At 36.0% G+C, this 24,464-nt stretch overlaps 1 non-coding gene across 1 annotated transcript; it reads left to right on the top strand.

The window, feature by feature from the left end:
* The first annotated feature begins 15,057 nt into the window (after window positions 1-15,057).
* Window positions 15,058-15,130, top strand: Trnak-uuu (transfer RNA lysine (anticodon UUU)). Its single transcript has one exon. It is a non-coding gene; the product is annotated as a tRNA-Lys (tRNA).
* The last annotated feature ends 9,334 nt before the right edge of the window (window positions 15,131-24,464 follow it).

Raw genomic sequence — 24,464 nt, 5'->3', positions numbered from 1 at the left:
TCTGTCTGTCTGTATGTTCCTTATAGAAACAAAAACTACTTGACGGATTTTAACGAAACTTGGTACAATTATTCTTCGTACTCCTGGGCAGGTTATAGGATACTTAGGAATTCCCACGGGCACGGGAATTAGCGTGAAAATCCGTTTGTATGAAAAATCTAAACTGCTTAAGTTAGACGCTTGAAATTTGGCATGCAGGTACCTTAGTAAACTTAAAGCTTAGTTGCAACAGGATATTGCAAAATTCCCACGGGAACGGGAGTTAGCGGGAAAAAACATTTGTATGAAAAATCTAAACCGCTTAAGTTAGACGCTTGAAATTTGGCATGCAGGTACCTTAGTAAACTCAAAGCTTAGTTACAACAGGATATTGCAAAATTCCCACGGGAACGGGAGTTAGCGGGAAAAAACATTTGTATGAAAAAATCTAAACCGCGTAAGATAGATGAAGGGGGTAAAACGGGATCCACGCGTACGAAGTCGCGGGCGGCCGCTAGTATAATATAATAAAAATATTTTAATAAAATGAAACTTACTACCTTATTTCTCACGAACGAATAAAGGTATCAAATTGAAATTTATACCAAATACCTAGATCTATTGTCCCTTTAAGAAGTAAAAAAATCAAACTTCTAAGTTAACGCGATCAAAAGATACAGCAGTTTATACCGACACCTTAGACGAATTTCCGTCACACGCTAGGGAATCAAAACCTACAAGGTACTTCCTGTGAACTCAGAATCTTGAAATTCGGCACGAAGCAACGTTATATAGTACAGATAAAGGAAAAATTGCGAAAATGATAAATTTGAAGTTATATAAAATTTAAAATATTATTTTTGCTTACATGACATAAAATATTTTTTTATTAATTATAAACTTACTACCTACCCTTTTTCACATGAACGCGTAGAGATATTAAAGTTGAAATTCATATCAAACACTTCTTAAATCTAATTGCCTCTAAACTGTGAGAAATTCTAAATCAACGCAAAAATTCAAAACGCTGAGGTAGGTACCTACCTATAATGCAAATATAGGAAAAATAAATAAATAAAAAATAATCATACCGCATATTTTGAAATTCGCCACTACTCGCAACGGAATCAAGTAAGTAATTTGATTTAATACGTCATAAATTGTAAACCGCTACGTTTGTACGGCGGAACCCTCGGTGTGCGAGCCCGACTCGCACTTGGCCGGCTTTTCTTAAGCTATTTCAAAGATAATATAGATCGAATTCATACATAAATAAATAAATAAATAAGATGCTTGGTTAGGATATCTTTAAAAATATAACGTAAAATTAGTTGTTATAAAATACGCCACGAAAATATTCCGTAAAATTATTTTGTAAAAAGCAGGTGCTAAAGGGTTTTGGGGAAATAAAGGGGTTAAAGTTTGATGGAATAAGAAATAAGAAACACAACTTCACGCGTGCAAAGTCATGGGCAACAGTTAGTTTAATTCTGTCGTAACAGAAGTTGCATCTGGTTTGTTCATTTCTGATAGATTTTCAGGACCCAAGGCTATGACATCACCACATGTAAACAACATGTGCTAAAATCAATTTAGGCATCGTAACGTACTTCTCATCTATACTTATAATAAATCTGTAGAGAGGTCAATTCTGTACATGAAATATATTTTCAAAATAACTATCAGGGGGTGATTAGTGATCGATACTGATGCCAAAAATGCAATCAGTAAAATTTTTGTCTGTCTGTCTGTCTGTCTGTCTGTCTGTCTGTATGTTCCTTATAGAAACAAAAACTACTTGACGGATTTTAACGAAACTTGGTACAATTATTCTTCGTACTCCTGGGCAGGTTATAGGATACTTAGGAATTCCCACGGGCACGGGAATTAGCGTGAAAATCCGTTTGTATGAAAAATCTAAACTGCTTAAGTTAGACGCTTGAAATTTGGCATGCAGGTACCTTAGTAAACTTAAAGCTTAGTTGCAACAGGATATTGCAAAATTCCCACGGGAACGGGAGTTAGCGGGAAAAAACATTTGTATGAAAAATCTAAACCGCTTAAGTTAGACGCTTGAAATTTGGCATGCAGGTACCTTAGTAAACTCAAAGCTTAGTTACAACAGGATATTGCAAAATTCCCACGGGAACGGGAGTTAGCGGGAAAAAACATTTGTATGAAAAAATCTAAACCGCGTAAGATAGATGAAGGGGGTAAAACGGGATCCACGCGTACGAAGTCGCGGGCGGCCGCTAGTACGCAATATAATGTGGATAAGATGATAATAATGTGTTAATAACATAATATTTATGATGGTAGATCTATAGTCGGTACTCGGTAACAAGGCTAGAAAATATTATATTACGCCTGCTGAACAGCTGTGTTGGGTGTTGTAATTACACGTGAAAAATTACTGTCTAGTCTAGTAGAATATTTTCAGGAGATACCTAGGTACTACTCGTAATAAGAAACGGGGCACAGATTAGGTACTTAACAATGAGGGATTCACTTTCACCAAGGTATATTTTATGTACGAGTATACCTATTGATACTGCCAATCCAAATCGAATCAGCTCAATCGATTTTTGTTTATGTATTGAAAAGTCAAGTAATAAAACTTTATTTTCAACATCACACGCCGTATTCAATATTTTTATGCTTGCTGCCCCAATTTTACAACTAAAAATAATTTTTGAGTTTACGAGCGATTCCTTGAAATTACTGCTTTCTTTTGTCTCGATCCCATAAATTTTAAGGGGGGTCGGAATTGGCCATTCATAGTTTTTATTGGAAGACGTATATCTATGCGAAAACCGAAAGACCCGATAACGTTATTCTGACGGCTGTAACTTGTTTTAGTAGGTAGTGTTCTGTTATGTTTGTAATAAGGTGTTAATTAAATTAACACTCAAACGTCTATGTGGATATTCTAGTGCCTTGGTCAGTTATTATGACTTGATCAGGCTAAAACTAATTTCATAACATTTTTTAATTTGACATGTTATGTAGCGGGATACCAAATTGGAATTTAACTCAGAAAGCCTATCCTGTAAGAATGGAAGTTTTGTGTGGAAGAGTTTTATCAAAAATATTAAATAGTTGATTTGTTTCTTTCTCCTTCCTGAAAATACTTATTACCTAGGTTACTGGATGTAACGCATTCTTCGTTCGTTTTGAAACCGATCCAAAATCTACATTATTTAGCTGTTAAATAACATGACCTAACTTTTGACACGTAATTATGCGATATTTTCGGGGTTTTCTAGGTTTTCCCTTGTTATATTTATTCATTAACGTAATACTCGTAGGTACTCGTAGTATCTAATCAACAAAGTCGACACCGAAATCTTCATGAGAATTTTCAACAAGGCATAAAGTAATCCAAGTTTACGCAGTAACTGTCTTGTTTGGAAATGAAAAGCTTCGGAATACCCGAAGTTGTTCGCAAACATCCATATTTGTGGCAATACCATTTTCTAGGTATCTTGTAGGTAGGTACGTAGGATTCCTTTTAAGAAGTGGGAAATTCATACAAATCGAGTCTTTGCAAATGCAAATTGTATTTATCGATAGTGCGTGTACAAAGAAAACAAGTCCTGTATCTACATACGGTAGTAGTTTAGTACATGTTTTTGAATTGGAAATGGTGAGAGGACGTGCGGTCGTCCCTCGGGAGCTCCTGGAGACTAGATTCAGGGAACAGGTCTGTTTTGAATGGGGTCTTTGTGTACAGCGGAACCCTACTTTTCATTCCGGCGAAACGAGAAATGTTCAAGAAAATCAAATTGGTGTAAGCTTGGTCGCAATTTATTTTATAGGCCAGACCCTGTCTGAAGGTTGCCTAAGGCCTAAATCCATTTATTTTTTATGACTCAAGTTCAGTTGGCTTTGGAATTTATTGAGAACAATTTACAATGTATTTAATCGCGTTATTTCCTTTGACTATCTCTTTGACCTAGACAACTTTGGGAGACAAAAACCTTTTAGGTCGATTAATGAAATTGGCACTTTAGGTACTATCTTTGTGAAAATTGATGGTCGTCTCAGTTATATTGAATTCTTTTACGCCTCTGCTTCTAGTTTAAACATTAAATACATTCTCGTTTTAACTTCGTTCATTTAAATATCCACAACTAACACCATGCAATTTATCATCAACATTTTCATTTCATGCAAACTAAGAATTTCAAGAAATGCGAAGTTGAATTTCAAGGAATAGTCTTTGATGCTCTTTCATACCTAGAGGCTCAGGCGTAATATCTGCAAAGTATATTTCTGCCATGAGTGCACAAAGCGGTGTACACACTTGGCTTGTGTTAGAATTTATTTCCATAAAAATTCAGCTTGAAACATCTTGTAAATTTAATATTTTGAATGTATAAATTTTTTAGTGTGCACTCATGAACACCGATGAATGCGATGCACGGTTTTATTGTCTTGTTTGTACAAAGTGTTTATAGTATGGATAACCTAGTTTCTTTCCTCAATGTTCTATTAAAATATTCTTCGTTCTGTCCTATTCGAACTGTAAAAGTTTAAATTTATTTTTTATTGCAAAGTTCTTGAATGCAGACTATTCAATCAAAAGCCTGGCTTATGACGCGCAGGATGGACTGACGACCAAAAAATTTTTATTTGGTCGTCAGTCCATCGTGCTAGAATTTAGTTGGATAAGTATAGAGTGATCAGCAGGTCACTGGGAAAGGTAAGGGGGAGGAAAACTTTGTTTATTTCACTGCATCGTAACCTTTAGAACAGTTGATTAATGCAAAGATCAAGTGAAATAATATGTACTCGTATAGAAACTCAATTGTCTGAAACAACACTTTAATTAGTTAATTTGCCTTTGAAAGCTTCGTAGGTAATAAGTTTTGTTAAACTCAAGACTAATCTAGGTATTTTAAAATGTGTTCGTATTTTGTTTCGTTATTTATGAACCAGCGCGAAAACACTTTGAGTCGAAGAAACGGGAACGTAATCTGCAAGCAGTTGCATTAAGTCGCGCCTAGCACAAAGCGGCCGTATCCACTCGGGGTACATTAGAATTTATTTTCCTCGTAGCTCAGCCCCGTTCCGTGTCATTATCATAGGTCAAATGTAGAATACTACTAAAATGTCTTTAGCAGGGCCAGTCAGAGCAAGAGGAAAATTGTTTTGGTGTAAGTTATAAGGAAGGAGTGTTGAGAAAACTTACGTTTATTTATTTGTAGAGTAGTAAAAGTGAGCCAATATCCACCTAGGTAGCTAGCATACTCGTAGGAGTATGACACATTTTTCGTAACTATTTAGGTTACTACAAGATTCCTCACTACATCCGCCATATTTCGCGAGAGGTCTCTTGAAAAAGTTTTATTTATGTTTAGATTCGATGATCAAAAGTTTTTTTTCTTAAAAAAGATCGTGTAGAAAACCACAAAATGTTTTTGTAGCTGCGGTATACCCAGAAATGTTATAGAATTTTACCTTGTATCAGACCTCTTAGGTATAAACAGAGGTATAACGTAAAAATAGAATCGTGTCGCTGCGGCAAAGAACTACCTACGTATCGGATGAGAATGGAATAAAGGCGAATCTGCTAAGCCTACTTACATTTTAAACAAGAAAATTTCCAAAATACACGATGTAACGAACAATAACAAATGAACCTTATCACAAGCCTATTGGGTTTACCACCTTATTCCCTGAGCTTATTTCGCGCTGCCATATTCATAGGCTTAAGTCTCCATAAAAATAAAATATACGCAAACGTGCGTTGAAAAATTCTAGGCAAAAACCGGATAATCCCCCCATCCCCCTTGCTTTTAGTTTCCCCCGGGGGCTGGGAAACAACCTATGCTAATCCGGGACATAGACCCAATCTGTATGCAAAATTTTATTCAAACAAGCCTCCAATCTGTTGAAACTCGATTTGTAACATGTCATAATTTTTTCGATAACAGTTAAAAATGCAAATATTTTAGGCCGTTTGCAGAAACTCATACATATTTTAAGAGAAATGTTACAGATATGATGAGATAGTAACTATCAATTATTGACAAAAAGTAACAGAGCATGACATTTTCCGCAGGTTATTAATTTTGTATCTTTTGTTTGCAGAATAAGATAGATGACTGGATAATTAAGAACAAATTTTAATATTACAGCTTCCAAAATAACATTAACAGTAATAGTGCAAAAATGATAACACTATAAAACTTATTAGTGGACAAGGTGGACCGACGACATCATAAAGGTAAGCAGGAAGGCGCTGGACGCAGGCCGCTACCAACCGATCAACATGGAAATCATTGGGGGAGGAGGCCTATGTTCAAATGCAATGACTATGTTGTAAAACAATGCAAAACTAAAGAGTACGAGCGCCGCTGCATTACAAACGGAGAGTAAGTTCAGTTCTAAAGATTGCATTGTTCGGCGCAGTCTTCCACGCGTAATAGTTACAATTAAGTTTAATTAGGTAGTTACATGCCATAGCAACTCAGGATTTGAATTTAAATCTTGTTTTCTAACTCATCATCATTTAGCCGTAGAACGTCCACTGCTGAACATAGGCCTCCCCCTATTATTTCCATGTTGATCGGTTGGTAGCGGCCTGCGTCCAGCGCCTTCCTGCTTACCTTTATGATGTCGTCGGTCCACCTTGTGGGTGGACGTTCGATGATTTTCTAACTACTATGTTACTAATTTAAATGAATGTACATAATTAAATATACGTTAACGAATACATAAATAAAGTAACAAGAAAAACTCTACAACGTCTGATTCTACACTTGGCTGTATTATGGCGAATTCAATTAGTTAGATTTTAAAATTATATTTGAGTTTTTTGAAATCTAGAATATAATATTACCCCTCTTGGACGCGGTACTTAATTTGTAGATAGTAAATGAGAAGTCTGCAATGTTTCTTCGACTGGAAAACGATTTTCACGCTTACGAAGTTGCAGGCACTGATACTACGGATGCGCATCAAGCTCAAGAATGAAGTTTATTTAGTAGTGGTATGTTTTATTTTGCATTGCAATAAATATAATACTGTAGTTTTTACAGAACAAATTGTCACCAATTAATGGACAAGCTATTTATCGAATAAATAGGTACATTTTCTAGAAATACAAAGATGTTGATTAATATTGAAATTAGTGGAACGCTCCAAAAGAAAAAGGATAAAAACTAATCTAACTAAAAGTATTCGGTAAAAGAATTGGAAAGTTGTAAGAGTTTCCCGAAACACGCCATTAATATAGATGGAGCGATTTGTGTCGTCATCACCAGCAAAGTTGGTTGGGACAAACTTTGCTATTAATGGTCAGCCGATAATTATAACGAATACATCTTAATACAAGAAAAAGAGCGAATATACTCGTATTTCATTTCGGGCTCGTTTGCAATGGATGGAAGTCGAACCTTAACTTCGAACTCCTCTTATGTTCTACTGATTAATTTCGTTGCGGGTCCAATGACAGTTTAACTTTCCCCCGGGACAAACTTGACCATCACTGGTTGGGTTTTTATTGGCGGTCAAGCTGTAGATCCTGGTTACACAGGAGTTGCAGCGGTGGGAACGAGAGGTGGAAATAGTCGCGTTTAGGGCTCGTTCCCACGGCAATTTAGTTTTGCGGGACCCAGTAATTCAGGATCCGCAAAACTGGACTGCCGTGTGAACACTCAGATGTGTTTGAAATTCGACATACAAATTCGAACGGATCGGGTTTTTGCAGGACACTGCAAACGGGATGTTCGTGTAAACGTAAATATTAAAACACGTATTATTACTATTAAACGGGATTCTGCAAAAAGGTTCCTGCAAAAAACGGGATGTTTCCTTAGGAACAAGCCCTTACTAACTTCGAAAAAAGGTTTTGGCAATTTATTAAACTTAAGTTACAAGTAATCAAAAAAGCATTACACAGTATAAAGCGTATTGTAGTCCAACTTAATGACTTTACTAATTGCTTGAAAATTAAAACGACCCTTTTAGATCTAAGGCTTCGTACTATGAGATACTTCGCATCTGTTACCATTCAATTTATGATTTTTGCGGGTTTTAATTAAACGCTAAGCAGTATCTTTGCGAGTGCGACCCGCCCATTGTTCTATGGAAGATGGGCTTCATTTGGCTTAGCCTATTGTATCGACTAACCTTTTTTCAGATTTGGGCTTAAAGTTTACTGCCGGGGTTTAAACAATGGCTGTTGATTATTAGATTGAAAGTCTTTATTCTGAAATTTTCATTAGATCATGTAAGCGGCTTATGCTACGTCGGCGCGATCATAAGCCAATGACAGGTCACTCGACCCATGACAGTCCGCTCGACCTGTCATTGGCCTATGATCGCGCCGGTAATGGCGATTTGCACGCGTCGGTGTGGTTGAAGCTTTACTGGTCCCACCTGATTGTTAGCATTCAGATCCGCAATATGTCTGCAGTCTTCGTAAAAGAAGCCCGTAGTATCTTTGGGTGTATCTGCTTCTCACCCAACCTGGAAATACATACCAGATGTAGAGCAAAAATATAGATTTACGAAGTGGGGCCTACATCTGTTGTTGATTTACAACAAGATTCTGAATTGTTTGCGTCTGAAAAATATCATTTACTTTTATTTACTTTCTCTTTGATACTACTACGAGTATTTGCTGCTATACAGGATGTTAGGTAAATGGGTATATGAGCCGACACTAGGCCATGTTAACATGGGCATATAAATGGTATGGTGAAGTCAGAAAATATCATCATTTTATTTTTTTAAATTTTCATACAAAATAAATTGTATAAAATCCGATTTGTATGAAAATTAAAATAATTAAAATGAAGATATCAATTTTCTGACTTCACCATACCATTTATATGACCATGTTAACATGGGCTAGTGTACCATGCATATACCCATTTATCTAACACCTGTATGGCGACAGATACAATACAACTAAATAATATAATCGAGTTGTATACTTAGTAGACATACTGACACCTAAATCACCGTTTACGATTTATCTGACTCAAGATATCCACAAGATATTTGTAAAGATCTGAGTAAATCTCGTATAATCTACGTGGGTTATACTCGTACACGTCTTAGCGCATTAATGAGGAAAAAATAATGACTGAAGCTTTCTGAAGCTCCGTAGTGGATTCAATGTCAGATTTATGATATAGCTTATTAGTATAAGTTTGTCTTTTGTTTTTTTTTGTATCGAATATTTCTTGATACTGATGATCTTCTATTAAAAACGGTTGGCGTTGGTATTGAAGAGACATTCTAATCACCATCCGAAGTACTTTAATATTTTTTTTAATGCAACAAGACCGACCGTAAGTTACAAATGTCTTCTAGTTTTATTTAATATTTTTTTACACTTCGAGGAAGCGTGAAAATGCATCTAACTACATGAATAATTTCCAAAGGAAGTGCTTTTATACTATTATATATATATTTTATATATTATTTTATTATTCCTATCTTTTGAAAAGAAACCCTGAACCCAAATAAAAAACAGCTTCGCAACTCATGGTTTGAATTTTACCGATTCCAACCAACCTAAAGTACCAAAGCGCCCGAATTCATGCGATCATCCCTATCCCTTATCCCTTTTTAAGTAGCTACCTTTCAAGGGCCTACTTAGATACAAATTCCTCCATTAACCCTAAATTGCATACAGACAAAATTAAACGGGAAAAACCCGGGTGCCTTTTTAGACAATAATGGCGCTGAAAAAAGGCACAAACAGCGAAAGAGAAACGGCCAAGTCTGACGTGACACTTAATTTCGTTGCGCCGGTGAGCTCAGGCCTTCTAGGGAAACAAGAATGTCTATGATAAGGTTAAAATTTATTATATTTGCGGTAGTTGTTTCATTTATGTAGCTCTCTAGAGTGTAGTCTTTTCTTATGTTTCGCGTCGAAAAGTTCTGGTAAAAAGAACTCGCAAGTTTTCAACCATTTCATAAAAAATCTGCATGTTTAGCTACATAGGTAAAATTGAATTTAAAACCGACATTTTGTGGCTCTTTGGACCAGAAGGTAAGTCTGGTTTAAAACGAAACTTATTCAATGAAAAAGCAAGGTACCTACACTACGTAACATATTCACCAGCAAAAGTGAAAGAAAATATCAAAAGTTGTTAGTTTGTAATTATTTCATACTTTTACATTTGAATACGTCATAATTGATTTGATAGAGCCTTATTGGCACTTAGACGTTTTTTGCAGTTACTGAAGTGAAATTTTCATTGACCTCATGACGCGTTCAATATTCGCTCTAACAATTCATTGCCTCATAAAAACAAATTAGAAATTAAACTTTTTGTTGGTTTGTACCTGAACTGATTGACAACACCGTTAGGTACAACTAATAGCAGGTTACTGCCTAACTACTTAAGTCATTCAATATTATTTTGGAAGTACTTATATTTTACCGACATCAAATTGGCATTTGAAATACCAATCTATAGCAAAGATTTTATGGATTAACTCGGGCCATATAGCCGCGCTAATTCTTTAGATGGAAAGGAATAAAGTCAATATTGCCACATTCCGTCCAATATTTATAGTGTACGTGACCAATAGCCCACCCCGGGAATAAACGGCTAAAGGTAGTGATTGATAGGATTATAAAAAGTTTATTCAATTTTACTATCGCGACCTAAAATGTGAGCTCTAATCGATGGATTTTCGTGCCTGAATGCGACGCGCGATAAAAACGGAATGAAAATCGATTTAGATCAACTATTTTTAGGATATTCGATACAGGGGAATGATGAATTTGTTTTATTTAAGTGATTTTCGGAGAAGTTTTCCGTAAACTTTCTATAAAAAAAATTATTATCGTTGTCGATAAAAGCACATCAAGTTTTTAGAATAGGTAACATTTGAATTTAATGTTACAAGATCAAACCAAGATTAAAAGTTAACTAAAACGACAATTAACTAAATGAAAATTTTACAGTTGGATTTCGAGTCAATGTAGTTTATCTACTGCATATTATTAACACTATTCGGAGAATTCAGCTACTGTTCGTTTACCCATTATCTTCACTCTTGTAATTATTTCAGTGAAATACAGACCGAAAAAGAAAGATACAGGAGAGTAAATAAACATAAATGCATAGCAAGGGATGCGCCGAGCGAATAACTTGCATCCTTCGCGTCGGATACCGTAAGTTATGAAGTTACAATGCCTTCGGGCCGGCACCATTTGTGCTAACTCCTCAAAAATACGACGCCGTTTCGTATGTGCAAATGAGAAAGTTAATTTAGCTGTGCATAAACTGCATGGTTACTTTGTTTTAAAATAGGGCTTTGTGAGATAGCGAACGTTTAATAAAACTGCAGCAAAAATGGTGAAAAGGGATTTTACACAGCTGAAGTTGATGTGATTTTCATGAAAATTAAGCTTTAGTTAAAAATAACTTTTTGGTAAATTTGCAGTTAGCACACATTGCACGTTTGTTGCAAAATAACACCAATTACAACTAAATAAAGAGCACTGTGTTTAGCGTTGATGTCATTCCCAGTTTGGATTTCCCTCGGACATAACTACGAAATTAAACAAGCAAATAGAGTCACTGTAATTACTGTAAATAGTTCCTCCGACCGTAATAGAGAATTTGGAATGGAACTTATTTATCTCTATGTTAATAAAATATTATGCTTATGATAAATTTTGCCTAATTATCCTTATTATGGTCTTGTTAATTATTATTTGTCGAGTAATTCTGGCGACTCAAAAGGAGCTATATTAAACTATACTAATATCAATAACATCTATGACGGACTTAAGCTCTAATTTACTTATCTACGAGCTTTCAAGTATGAGAAAATCTAACTATTTTTACCAGAAAAATAAGGTCTTAGCACATTTCTATACGAAACTAAAAATAAATAACCGGCTGTACCACAATAACTGTCGAAACGAACGAGCAATCGCGGGGCGCTGTGAATTCGCCTTTTAACCGTAAAAAGGAATATGTCCGTCTGTATATAAACTCGCAATAACTTTGGGGAAGATCGAACCATTCGGATTTTATTTGCCACACATCCTGCCCCATCTCTGATGCACCGGGCTTGGACGCTGGCGTTGGAAAATGTTTATTTTGACTTTTTGAGCTTCAATACGTCCGAAGATAGAGTTGGATTCTTATAAATATGGAGATAGAGAGATATTAGTAAGTATAGCAGATGTTATCAAATAAAAATCAGAGTAGGTATGTATTATTATTATTAGCTAGACTCTAGAGATATAGGTATTGTAGAGATGTCATTATTTTACACAAGTTTCTAAGTAATGTGTTAAAATATACAACCCACTAATATGTCCAAAACAAAGCTCTGAAACTGAACTTCTTCCTTTACGTAACTTTTACTTTAGAAAACCTTTTATGACAAAAAATCTCCATAAAGTCTCAAATAGGGCTTGCAATATCGGATAGTTTTCAACTCCGGAACTGATTTCCGATATTGGGCACTCAAATCCGGAATTCCGGTTCTAGTTCCGGAGTTGGTTAAAAAAAGAAAGCACCTCCCGACAAACACGTCCCGTATGTAACCTCCACTTTAGAACCTTGCCCCATCGGCCGTCTGTTCTACGTACTATGTACCCTGCCCATTGCCACTTTAGCTTGGTAATCCAACGATCGCTATATGACAGGCAACTGTAGTTCGTTTACGAATCTCCTCATTTCTGGTTCGATCTCGAAAAGAAACACCGAGCATAGCACTCTCCATACCACGGTGTGCAACTTTGAGCTTATTATAAGGCCTTATAGTAAGAGGCCACGTTTCCGAACTGTGTGTCATCACTACTGGTAACACACACTGATTGTAGACTTTCGTCTTTAGGCACTGAAGTGTTTTGGTCGAAAAGATGTTATTTAGTTTCCCGAACGCTGCCCAGCCGAGTTGAATTCGACGTATTATTACATCTCCCTGCCTCAAAGCTCGCTGCAGAGGAATCGCCCTCGTGTTCAGCCAGGCTCAAAGACCTTCTCATAGTCTAAGAACGCCAAGCATATAGGCAAGTTAGACTCTTCGGTCTTCTGTATAACCTGCCGTAGCGTATAGATGCGGTATATGGTAGTGGCTTCCTCGAGAGACTATAAGTCATCGAACCTACGCGCGAGACTATTCGTGATGGCTCTCAAAAACAGCTTGTAGACATGACTCAGAGTCAGAACCCAGATGGGTCTGTAATTCTCCTTTCTCCTTAATAAGGCTTTTACCCCTTTCTTAAAGAAAAACACCACCAAGCATTTGTTCCGTGCCTCTGGCATTATTCCCTGGAGTAAGACGGAGTTACAGTCTATGAAGGACTTTCAGTATCGGCTTATCACCTGCCGCGTTCAGAAGCTCCGAGGTTATTCCGTCATCACCCGGTGCCTTGTTGTGCTTTAGCTGTTTGAGAGCCATCCTAATCACGTAAGGGCTGATGTCCGGCTAATCTTCGGTATAGTGTCGAGTTAGCTTAGCTGTTGGAACTGTCCTGTGGCTGAGCTATTAACAGGTTTTACTCTATCATCCGCTCTCTTCAGCTGGCTTCGCCCATTAGAGTTGTCTCTATCGAACATTTTGGAGCTTTGGTTTCGCCCTATTGCCTCTTTAATATTATTACTAATAAAGTTGCGAATACATATCTCAAGGACTTCCTTATCTAAGAACCTATTTTGATACTTAAACGTTTTGAAAACTTAAAATAATTTATGAAAAATATCAATATCGGAATACGATATTGGCTTCAGTTCCGGAATTGAAATATCGGAAAAAATGTATCCGAAATTCCGGAGTTACGAAATTCCGGAATTCCGGTATTCAAGCCCTAGTCTCAAATGATGACAAAATTTTTCGTATGATATACTATGGCTTTCAATATAAGTATGTGATCTGTCATAGGTAGGTAGAGGGTCATAGCGTGGTCATAGGAAATCGGATGCACGCTGCTATGTATTAGACCCGATCAAGATCAATGGAGGCCAAGCTCTGTTAATGAATTGCTTATTAGTAGGATTCAACCATTAGACAGCAAAAAATCGATATTCGTCTGCGGGAGTATTTTTGCCGCAAAATGAATATAATAACGGGATTCAGAGACATTAAAAATGTTCATGTCGAGAAGGTTAAAAGAGCGGTTAGTTACGAATACTTAATTATCTGTAATACATTTTGAATTTTGTATCGTTATAATAAAGATTAGAAATTATAATTGGTTGAAGAATTTGAAATTTCGAGGTTGGTTGATGTGCTGAAGACTACAATTTTAATTAACGTGTTATAGTTATACTTAGACCTATGAAGCATTTATTTGAATTTATTTTGCTTTGGAAATTGTTAATATAGAGTCGACAGGACATAAGACATGCTATTGTTGCCTGCAACATTGTTTTGCTTGGTCTATAACAATTTAGTTTAATTAATAATAACTTAGAACGATCTCGGGCACTGAGAGCTTGATTGTTAAAGAAAAGCAATATCCTGTAGCTGTCAAATAAACGTTAGATCCTTAACTAAGATCAAAGAAATCGTTACTATCCAGCAGTATCTACAGTTCTGAACTACATACATACATAAGTATAATTATTATTTAGATAAGAGTCTGATAATGTATGTAATTTTAATTAATTAAACACTTTTTCCATTAAATAAAGTATTGGACTGACACTGTTTAACTAGGTTTGTTATCGACACGACAAGAAGAAAAATAATTAAATAAAGTAACAGGTTATTATAACAGGTGCAAATCGAACTATTTTTTTTTGTAAAATAGCACGTGTAAGCAAAATAGCAATAAGTTGTTGTACTACTTAAGTTCCACAGTGTGTAGCATGATGAGCTGTTGTTCGAAATGTTATGGCTTTTTATCAGATATTTTAATAGCTAATTAAATAGGCACGATTGTTACCTTGAACACACGTTTGAAGCTGGGTTGCACCATCGTACCTTAACTGTAATAAACATCAAAAATCTGTCAAACTCCATACAAAAATCACCGGTTATCGTTAAAGTTACTGTTAAAATAATGATGGTGCAACTCAGCCCAAGTGAACAAAAAATAAGCAAGCATTCCTGACCAATTTATTTAGGCCTCTCTGCACGGCCCGGATAGCTCAGTCGGTAGAGCATTGGACTTTTAATCCAAGGGTCCAGGGTTCAAGTCCCTGTTCGGGCGAGATTTTTTATTACATGTTTTATTCAATTAACAGTATTGGTAGAGTCGGATTCGGAAATTGAAGTTTGCTACGTCAAATATTTTTTTACTCTATCTTACAAAATGCACGTCCAAAATTCCCAATCGTAACTTATGACGTAAGTGCGAGCCTTGCCCGTCAAATGGGTTATCTTTATTTAGATAGAGCCGTTCGGCTCTTCAACGAAAATAGGACCGACCGAATCGAGTTCTTCGGAAATAAGAATGATTCGGTCCAAATCCAATAGTCGGAATAAATGCAAGACGCTCAACTACTACATAGCTTTAGGCAACTAACTCCGTTTGTGCAAACACTTCAGCCAAGAACTCTTTGCCCACTTGGCTCTTACTTCCAGTCGGTTTGCGGAGTTCCCGACAAGAATATTCGCAGTTGTTCCGGTGCCCTGCTTAATTAAAAACTTCACAAAAGGCATTTTTCAATTACGCCATATTTTTGTTTAAGATTTCCAAGATAATCCTTTGTTTTACGAGTTTGAGTTACTGCGAATTATTGCAGTCATACTTTACGTTCATTGAAAAGACACAGCTTGGGTTACATTAATGGATGTTTAGACTGTGATTTGTTCGTAAAGTTCAACTTTTTATTTTACAGAATGTTAATAAAATATCATTGCTTTTCGACCTTATGATAAAATGGATAAGGTTATGTTGTGTATCCAATCATAATATCCAAACGCTAGAAAAAAAAAAAGAGAAATTCTCTCTTGCTCTGTGGTCGTACTTATGGAAGACGCCTCTTTCTCTGTACCTGAAATTTATAGTGAAATAAAAGGAAGTATTCAAGTATCCGAGTATTATTGTCAGCCCTTTCAACCATTAAAAGGTTAAAATTATGGTGGCTACATCGTAGCTAGGGATTGCAACCCGGTATGTTTCTCAACCCGACCGGGCCCGGTTGCATTCGTCGCCAACCCGGCCGGGCCCGGCGGACCCGGCCGGGTTGTGTGTTAGCAGTGAAACCTTTACGCTACAAACATTACTATGAGGTCTCACAGTGCGCGTGGACGCACAGGGTGACACGAACCAATTACAAACCTTTATTCAACGCTGTGCGTTCGATTTGCTGCTTCACTTAAGCAAGCGTCGTTTGTGAATATGGGCGTTAAAGTATTTTATGAAAGTTTCTATACGTGTATTTTAATTTCCCGTAACTTTAAGGCTATCCTATGAATAAAAATAGTTTAAATGTCTTAAGAACATTTTGTGTTCCTACACGCATATTTTCGAAGATATCATCCATCTTACTAGAGTTTGTACCAAAATTTACACCCAGTTCTGTCACACAGTCTTTGCAGGTACATAATTTGTTGATAAGTTATGTAAATCATTTATTTAACTATGGCGAATTATTTTATGCGTTCAAGATAGAATCAAATGGACGGCGCATGATTGGAAAAGTCGACCCCGTGTAACGGGATAAGGCGAGGCAGAAGAGAGAGAGAGAGAGAATTGAATTAACAAAAAAATTAATGGCATTCGTCGATTCTTTGAAGTGGTCTTACTTAATACCCGAGAGTTACAGGATATTGTCAGGAACACGTTGTATGTAATATGAATGGAATGACAATGATTCAATATTCAATAGTAAAAAAATCACACATAATACAGAATTGATTACCTACTTTACTTATGGACGGAAAAGTAACATTGGTATTAGTTAGTAATTATTCATTTTTAAAAGTTTTAAACAAATTACGTAGCTTAAAGTACTAAACGTGTCATAACAACTTTGATAGATAGATAAACTTTGGTAGATTTGGTATAAACAACACAAATTGTTTCACCTACCGGGTCCGGTGACCGGGCCCGGTGAGAATGGCCGGGCCCGGCCCGGCCGGACCCGGTTTGCAATCCCTAATCGTAGCCAGTGCTTTAAAGCCTATAGGAACCGAAATTAATTTACCGCCGTGTTTATGCAGTGATATGTGTGATACTTACGGGACAAGGGGTAGCACGGACGTGGCACAATTTCTATGCAATCCAGCGCCACTAGTCTGAACTTCGGGGCTCCAAAGGACGAGGGCTTCAAGTTAGTTAATTTCACATAGTGGTTGGCGTGCAACAAACTTTATCAATCTATCCGCTTCCAACTTTATAATTCGGGCTGAGTAACGGTGTAAGAGTGGTCTTTATAACAATATTAAAATTTACTTTTGAGCGTTTTACTTTGTTATATTTACCCTTTGCCTGGGTTTTTAATGATATCAATTCTGTTAAACCAATATTCAAGTTATTTGAAAGAAGAAGTTTCGATGAAATCTTTTTGATATCACTTCTGAGACATTAAAATATTAGCTCACATGTCTAGACTTTTATTAAATGTTATTTAAGGTTTTTATTTAAGCCAGTTTTTTAGCCAGTTTTATTTTAGCGAGTGGCAATCAAAAAGGCAAACGTCATCCTTTGAAAGACTCTTAAAAGCTACTGAGATGGTGTAGAGCGGTAAACGAAAGGGCGTAGATACTATCCCTTATGTTCCATATTTATAAACACCCTACGGTCGTGAATGTCGAGGTAGAGCTTGCGATTGTACCCAGATTCAAATACCAACTAGGTGGAAACTAAAAATGATACATGTTTTGATTATTCAGGGAAAATAACTTAAAAGAACACAAACACAATAGACCTTAAAGAAACCAAACGAAATAAAATTTCTAACTTCCGTATTCAGAAATGATAGTTGGAAGTTTGTTTCTATGTTTTGATCTTCTACTCAGTGAAAGAAATAAATGGCTTCACTGCATTGGTGCTTGTCTCTATTTATTTCTTGTAGAAACTTCATTGCGCTCACATGTCTTTCATTGACTTTGTAATCTAAAAGATTTCTTCTAACTCCACGTTAAGAGGAAATGGTACACGTTAAGTTTATAATTTGTTCTGAGTTTTAATCTCTGAGAAATTTTCTCGTAAATATCAGACGATTACCACAATGTACGTATTTTAACATTTTTTGCATTTTTTTCTCTGCGAAGCTAAAATTAAATAACTTAATGGAATTTCCCGCTCGAGGTCTGTTGGGTTGTCTGCATTTTCAGAGTAATTTATTCAATAACAGCGTTTTGATTGATCCCAAAATAAAATGGAGCATCCCTTGAGATCTGTGTAAGATTCCTGATAGAATCTTTTCTTGTAAACTGTATTTAAAAAGCAAAATATGAATGTTTATTTTTATTTTTAGAATTAAGGTACTGTAAGGTACATTATCTGTTCATACATTTTCGCTGATAAATAGCACTAATTGTTATGAGTATAGGTACAGAATGTTCCAAAACTTAACGTCAAGCAGTCACAGTGAACTTACATTACCTATGACAGCCGTAACTTTATCTTTGTTTTTATTTCCATTAAAATGACACCGCTCATATTTCGCTTTTATGTAATGTGTAATAGATATAAAATGTAGTTTTAGTACAGTAGAAATTCGTAGTACGTAATATAACTTTGAGCCTTTGAAAAATGTTTGTCCTACATACAAAAGTTTTGTACATAGACAGAAAGGTTCCCGATAATGGAGCAGGTAGAGTATTTGCATAATATTCCAGAGATTCGGGGACCGTTGGCGGGAAAAGTTTCCCGTGTGTGTTCCAATATGGCGACCTTCACCTTGAATATCTTAAAGAGATCCCTAAAGGAATTCTTTCAAGTGTGGAAGAGTAAAAATATATTAATATGATGTTACAGTTTAGAAAAGGTTTTATTCACATGAACGATTTTATTATTTGGTAAATGTAATAATGGCCTATGTTCAGCAGTGGACGTCCTGTGGCTGAAATGATGATGATGATGATGAAATGTAATAATATCTATGCAAAAAAAATATTAATAGAAATTGAGATTTAAGAAGATAGGTATACGTAACTGAGACTTGACAACTAATGATAAATTTTGTCAATCGCAAATTTTGACATCTCTAAAGGATGTTTGCTTTGGTAACTAATTCAGCAATAAAGAGCTATGGATGGACAAAGAGAGCAAACAAAATTAAAGTTTCTAGAAGTCAATGAAAATGGCTTGCGCTTAGCAATGGCTTAACTTTAAGTTGAAACGACGATGGCTTAGAAATCAGTCGTTTGCTACTAAAGCAAAATTTCTCAAAGTTATTCTCATATAAATCCTATATCAAATTGGAATCGCGCTGGAAGCCAGTCGTCGTCCACTCGCTGGGGCATTCTCACATTTATCTCCGTGACATCTTGGACGCTTGGACGCTCGTACCACTCGTAGTACGCACGCGTGTCAGTCGATCTCTATCGCGCGAATTGTATGCTTTATTTCCTCGAAAGGGCTTTTAAGTTGGATGACAACTATTGGCGTTTGTTATCAACTTTATTCGAACTGGGATTAAGTAATACCACAAAATATAATAATGGTAATACGTTGTCTGGCAATCTTAGTACAAGCATTTATTTGGGGCAGTGTGAAATGTATTTTTTTTTAAATCACAGCAGTCAGCACATTACATTACATCTTTTTGTTCCATAATCGCACCTATAACGATTGCACAAGACGCTTTGTTTAGCTCAATGTGCGGTCGCCTTTACTAGACCGCAGCTTCTTATTTCCTGCCCCTCAAAAGGACACTCACACCATTAGTCATGATTTGTATAACGCTAGATAAAAGTCATTCAAACAGTGACTTCCGAGAATAACCCTACTTTTTAGAGCGCCCTTAGATGGGACGGTCTCATTCGACTGCTTTTTCACAAAGCCGTTTGTTCCCCGGCGTTTTTAATGCCTATTCAATGGCGCAGGTAGAACGTTTTGTTAATAGAATCATAATGCTTTTAAATCTGGTTTAACGATAATTCCCGCTACAATAAAGTTAAAAAATAATAAGTATTAGAAAAATAAAACATTGTCAATCAATCTTTTAGTACAAGAAGAAAGAGGATACACTTTCCAGCGAGTAAAATTAGTTCAGTGTATCAGTAAAGCAGTTACCTAGATTAATTCGTCTTCAGCGAATCGATCAATAGTGAATGTGACATTGTCTATCTATAGTTTAATCATGTCTCTAGTTAAATGGAAATTGCCACGTTCGCCGAAACTGTCAAAATAACGAGTATGGTGTTGCCATCATTTTGTATTTACTCGGATGCCTGGAATTGGCGCATTTCGGCGAAATGAGGCCGTATCGCTGGCTAAATGCCGCCTACCCGCATCCTGAGATAAGCCTGGGGCTTCAGCATCGCTAGATTGCCTTTGTCAGGTTAACATTCGCTCCAAATAAATACGAAGGTAACTTCTGAGTTCCGGTGAGTTTAGGCTGAACAATACTGAACATAGTTGTGTTATTATCATCCGCGGCCGCGAACAAAGCGCCACCTGTCGAGGAACTGCTCTTAACTTCAAAGTAAGGTAAACGTACCGGTTTTGAACATCTATGTACCGTTTTTGGCATATGTTTTTCTAATATGTGAAATGAATTACCTATTATTTATGAATATCAATCTACTAATATTTTACATTTGAAAGTTTGGTACTTAACCTTAAACTTAAATTCACCTTTGACGCAAAATTTACTGAATAGGTTATTAAGTTAATAGGCATACAACGATAAGTGTGTGAATTAAGTCGGTCTTTCTGTGACTAAACTAAATTACAGCGAAGTCGCGAACAAAAGCTTTCAGATAGTATTTTTGACACTCATTTCAATCCTTAGTGACTCAAAATGGGACAGTGTCACAAACGGTACTACTACCTTATTCGCAATGCCGTATCGTGACGAAGTTCCGACTTCCAAGTATCAAGTTCCCCTGATTACTTTACCGGCACCAGGCTCAGTGTATTTATTTTCGTTAAGTTGCCTCTTCCCAACTTTAAAGTTCATGGTGCCATTTAACTAGGTAGCTAAAGTTTTTGTTGGAGACTGTACAGGTAAACAGATTCTGAATGGTAAAATATCATCTTGTTATTTAGTTTGCAATAAACACAGTTACTTATCGTAGATAAACAAGCTCGTTTTCATTTGCCTGAAGCACGTGAATGAGTATTTTCTAAATAAGCAGATTTCATTACATAGAATAATAATATTAATCTGAAAATTGATGTACTGAAGTAGTTACCTACAGTTTAGTGAAAAAGAAAGCTCTCGGATCTGACGAACCGTTCGTCCAGAAGACCTAAATTTTTTATGTACCTACTTACAGTCAGCGTCAAATAGTTCGTGACATCCAAAGGTGACCAAAAAGTTGGTAACACAACCTTATTCCAATTGTAACAAAGACGTGTTCCGAACTTATTGGCTACTTTGGGTGTCACGAACTGTTTTACGTTCACTGTACTTACTCTTACACAGATTTAATACTTATTGATGAATACATAAAGGATATTCTGTAATTATGAAAATGTAACACAAAAGTACTTACTTTCAATTATTTATTAAAATCACTACTCATTTCCAGTGGTGTTTGAATGGCTCTATAAATAGAATAAATAGCTCTAGTTATGTATTATGTACTCAGTGTTCCATGTTTATGTATTAGCATAAACCAGGGCCGTACTCTGACTACTTAGGCTATTTTGGGAGTGGGAATAATTTATTTGCATAACATGTATGTAGCATAAACTAGGGCCATACTATAGCTGGGCTATTTTGGTTGTTAGAATAATTTATATGCATTACATTTGTGTATACGATGAAAGGCGTAGTGAATGGGATGTTGAGTGAAAACCACAACTTAAGTTACTAGTGTACCCAGTTCGATCTACTGACGACCTTAAGATTGAGAGATTTGGTAATGACTGGATGAAATGCGCAAGAGATGAAACACTTGCAGGAAATAAGTGTCCAGCTGAGAAACTGTCATTAGCTGAAGTGACGATGATAATGAAAACCTACTTTTCCCAAAGAAATCTGTTATCATCAATATGCACAAACTCTTATGATGTAATTGAAACTTACATCTAAACCAAATTCAGTTACTACTTACTTCATTATTATTCAAATAATGATACTAGCAATAAAGTCATAGCTCCTTGACTGATTCATGTTTTTATCTGATTGAGAATTTGTGGAAATCTCCGGTTAAGGCTTGTCTAGGCTATTTGAATCTAAAGTCAGATTATATTTTGAATGTGAAAATGTTTATTACTAAAGCTATCTTATCTTCACGATATTATTTTCTAAGTTTCCTTGTTATCTACCTGAAAATATATTTAAATCAAATAATAAACTTTATTATAATTATATTGCGTCTAAAAGCTCAAAGCTCTGAAATACAGGCAAGATTCACGACTATTGTCATTTATAGCTTTCACTAACCTTTGCCACGGAGCATTATTTATTCGCTTTAATTTACTAGGATTTAGGATCACACTGGTAAGGACGATGGGCACAAATGTATGGAAAGTGGTACCCGCTCCAATACCCATAACCAATATATATTTCAAAAGGCCTTTAGATGTAGGAAAATGTCTGCTATGGGGCCAGTTCTAATTCACGTTTTGAAAGCAGTAATTCCACTAAGTATTATATGAAAGTATAACACAATCATCCATGTATACGAGTATGTACTATGACTAGAATCTATTAATATAACTAAAATATACATTGAAAAGGAAAGGATTATACCTACGATGAACTACCCAAGCCATTAGCCCTTTATTCGCTTTCATCATCATCATCATGATCATTTTAGCCATAGGACGTCTAGTTGAACATAGGCTTCCCCCAATGATTTCCACAATGGCCGGTTGGTGGCGGCCTGCATCCAGCGCCTTCCCGCTACCTTAATGAGGTCGTCGGTCCATCTTGTAGGTGGACTTATTGGGTCTTGTGGGTTTATTAGCTTTAGCAACCCATAATAAAACCCTTAAGAAATAATAAAACTCCAACCCCTTTATTAATAAAAGTTACACCCTAATTGAACTCTGGCTTAAATTGTCATTTGGTATGGAAATGTCGTTTTAATCCAAGGTTCATCCTAGGTATAACTTTTTAATAATAAGGGGGTAGTAGTTCTTCAAATAAAAACATTTATTTCACAATTATCCCTATCAATAATTATAGAGTTAAGGAAGGATGCTGGAGCAGTAAATCCTTCATGCCTCGCATAACCTAAGTACCATACCTACGATGGACACGTATGATACTTCGGTTACACAAAAAGTATGTTTATCTTCGAACGCAACCAGATCTAAGGCTGGTGGCCATAGTAAATGTTGTTCGTCTTGATAAGACCTTTCAAATGACACTACAAACATAACCATTGGAGCCGGGTACCATTTTGCAAAAAAGTATGTTTATCTTCGAACACAACCAGATCTGAGGCTAGTGGCCATAGTAAAAGTTGTTCGTCTTGGTAAGACCTTTCAAATGACACTAGGAGCATATCTATTGGAGCCGGGTACCATTTTGCCCATTGTCCTTTCAGTTTATATCCAACATAAAGCTAATATTTGGCTTGTTTAATAATGATGAACTGTATGAAGTTGAATTTTAGAGATATTAAATACCACTACCTCAAAATTCGATTTGTATTTTTTTTCATGTAATAACTTTTGCAAGTATAGGGCCTACGGTAATAATCAGAGTCTATATTAGTTTTTATTTAAAAATTCACATTTCAAAAACATGGACGGTTGTCATTATTTATATTCAACGTCAATTGATGCCAAATTGCATTTGTGTGGCATTCAATTCAACCACAGCATAATGTTCCCATTGTCCATTGTAATATACCTACATTAAATTGTAAGAGAACACACCACAGAGAATAATGACATAAATTAAGTGTCCCTTCTTTTTGGACCCCTGTACGTAATGAATTAACAATGTAATTTTGTTCAAAACGATCGTAGCTGCGATATCCCAAAATGAAAAGCTATCCGCTGGCGAATGACTACACCATTTCATTTATGGTACCTATTATTTTAATTTACATTTCATTCCATTGTCTATCGATAGTGTTTTTCAACAAACACAAATTAGTTTTACTGTAAGTTAAATAACTATGAATTAGGTACATTTTAAAGTTCGTTGCGTTAAAACGACGCCTGAGTCACTTTGCTGTTGGTGACAAATAAGGCGCAGTAAAATAATAGTAGGTAAGTATAAGTACAGACATCTCACCAATTAATTTAGTAAAGGATGGTAATTGTAGGGCTATTTCGCATAAAAAAACGAGCGCTTTCTGCTGTACCTATTTGGGCTGTACCTACCACCAGTGGCGGTCACCCTAATGACCGCGTTACGGTTCAATGCATCGGGCAAACCAATTTGTAGTACGAGTGTATTCCCAAAATATATTGTCAGATGTATCCTTCCGAATACACGTGTACTTAATCGCGCTAT

This window comes from Ostrinia nubilalis, chromosome 1, assembly GCF_963855985.1.
Source record: "Ostrinia nubilalis chromosome 1, ilOstNubi1.1, whole genome shotgun sequence".
NCBI classification, from domain to species: domain Eukaryota; kingdom Metazoa; phylum Arthropoda; class Insecta; order Lepidoptera; family Crambidae; genus Ostrinia; species Ostrinia nubilalis.
Note: the sequence above shows the minus strand (reverse complement) of the source record. Positions and strands in the feature narration are given on the sequence as shown.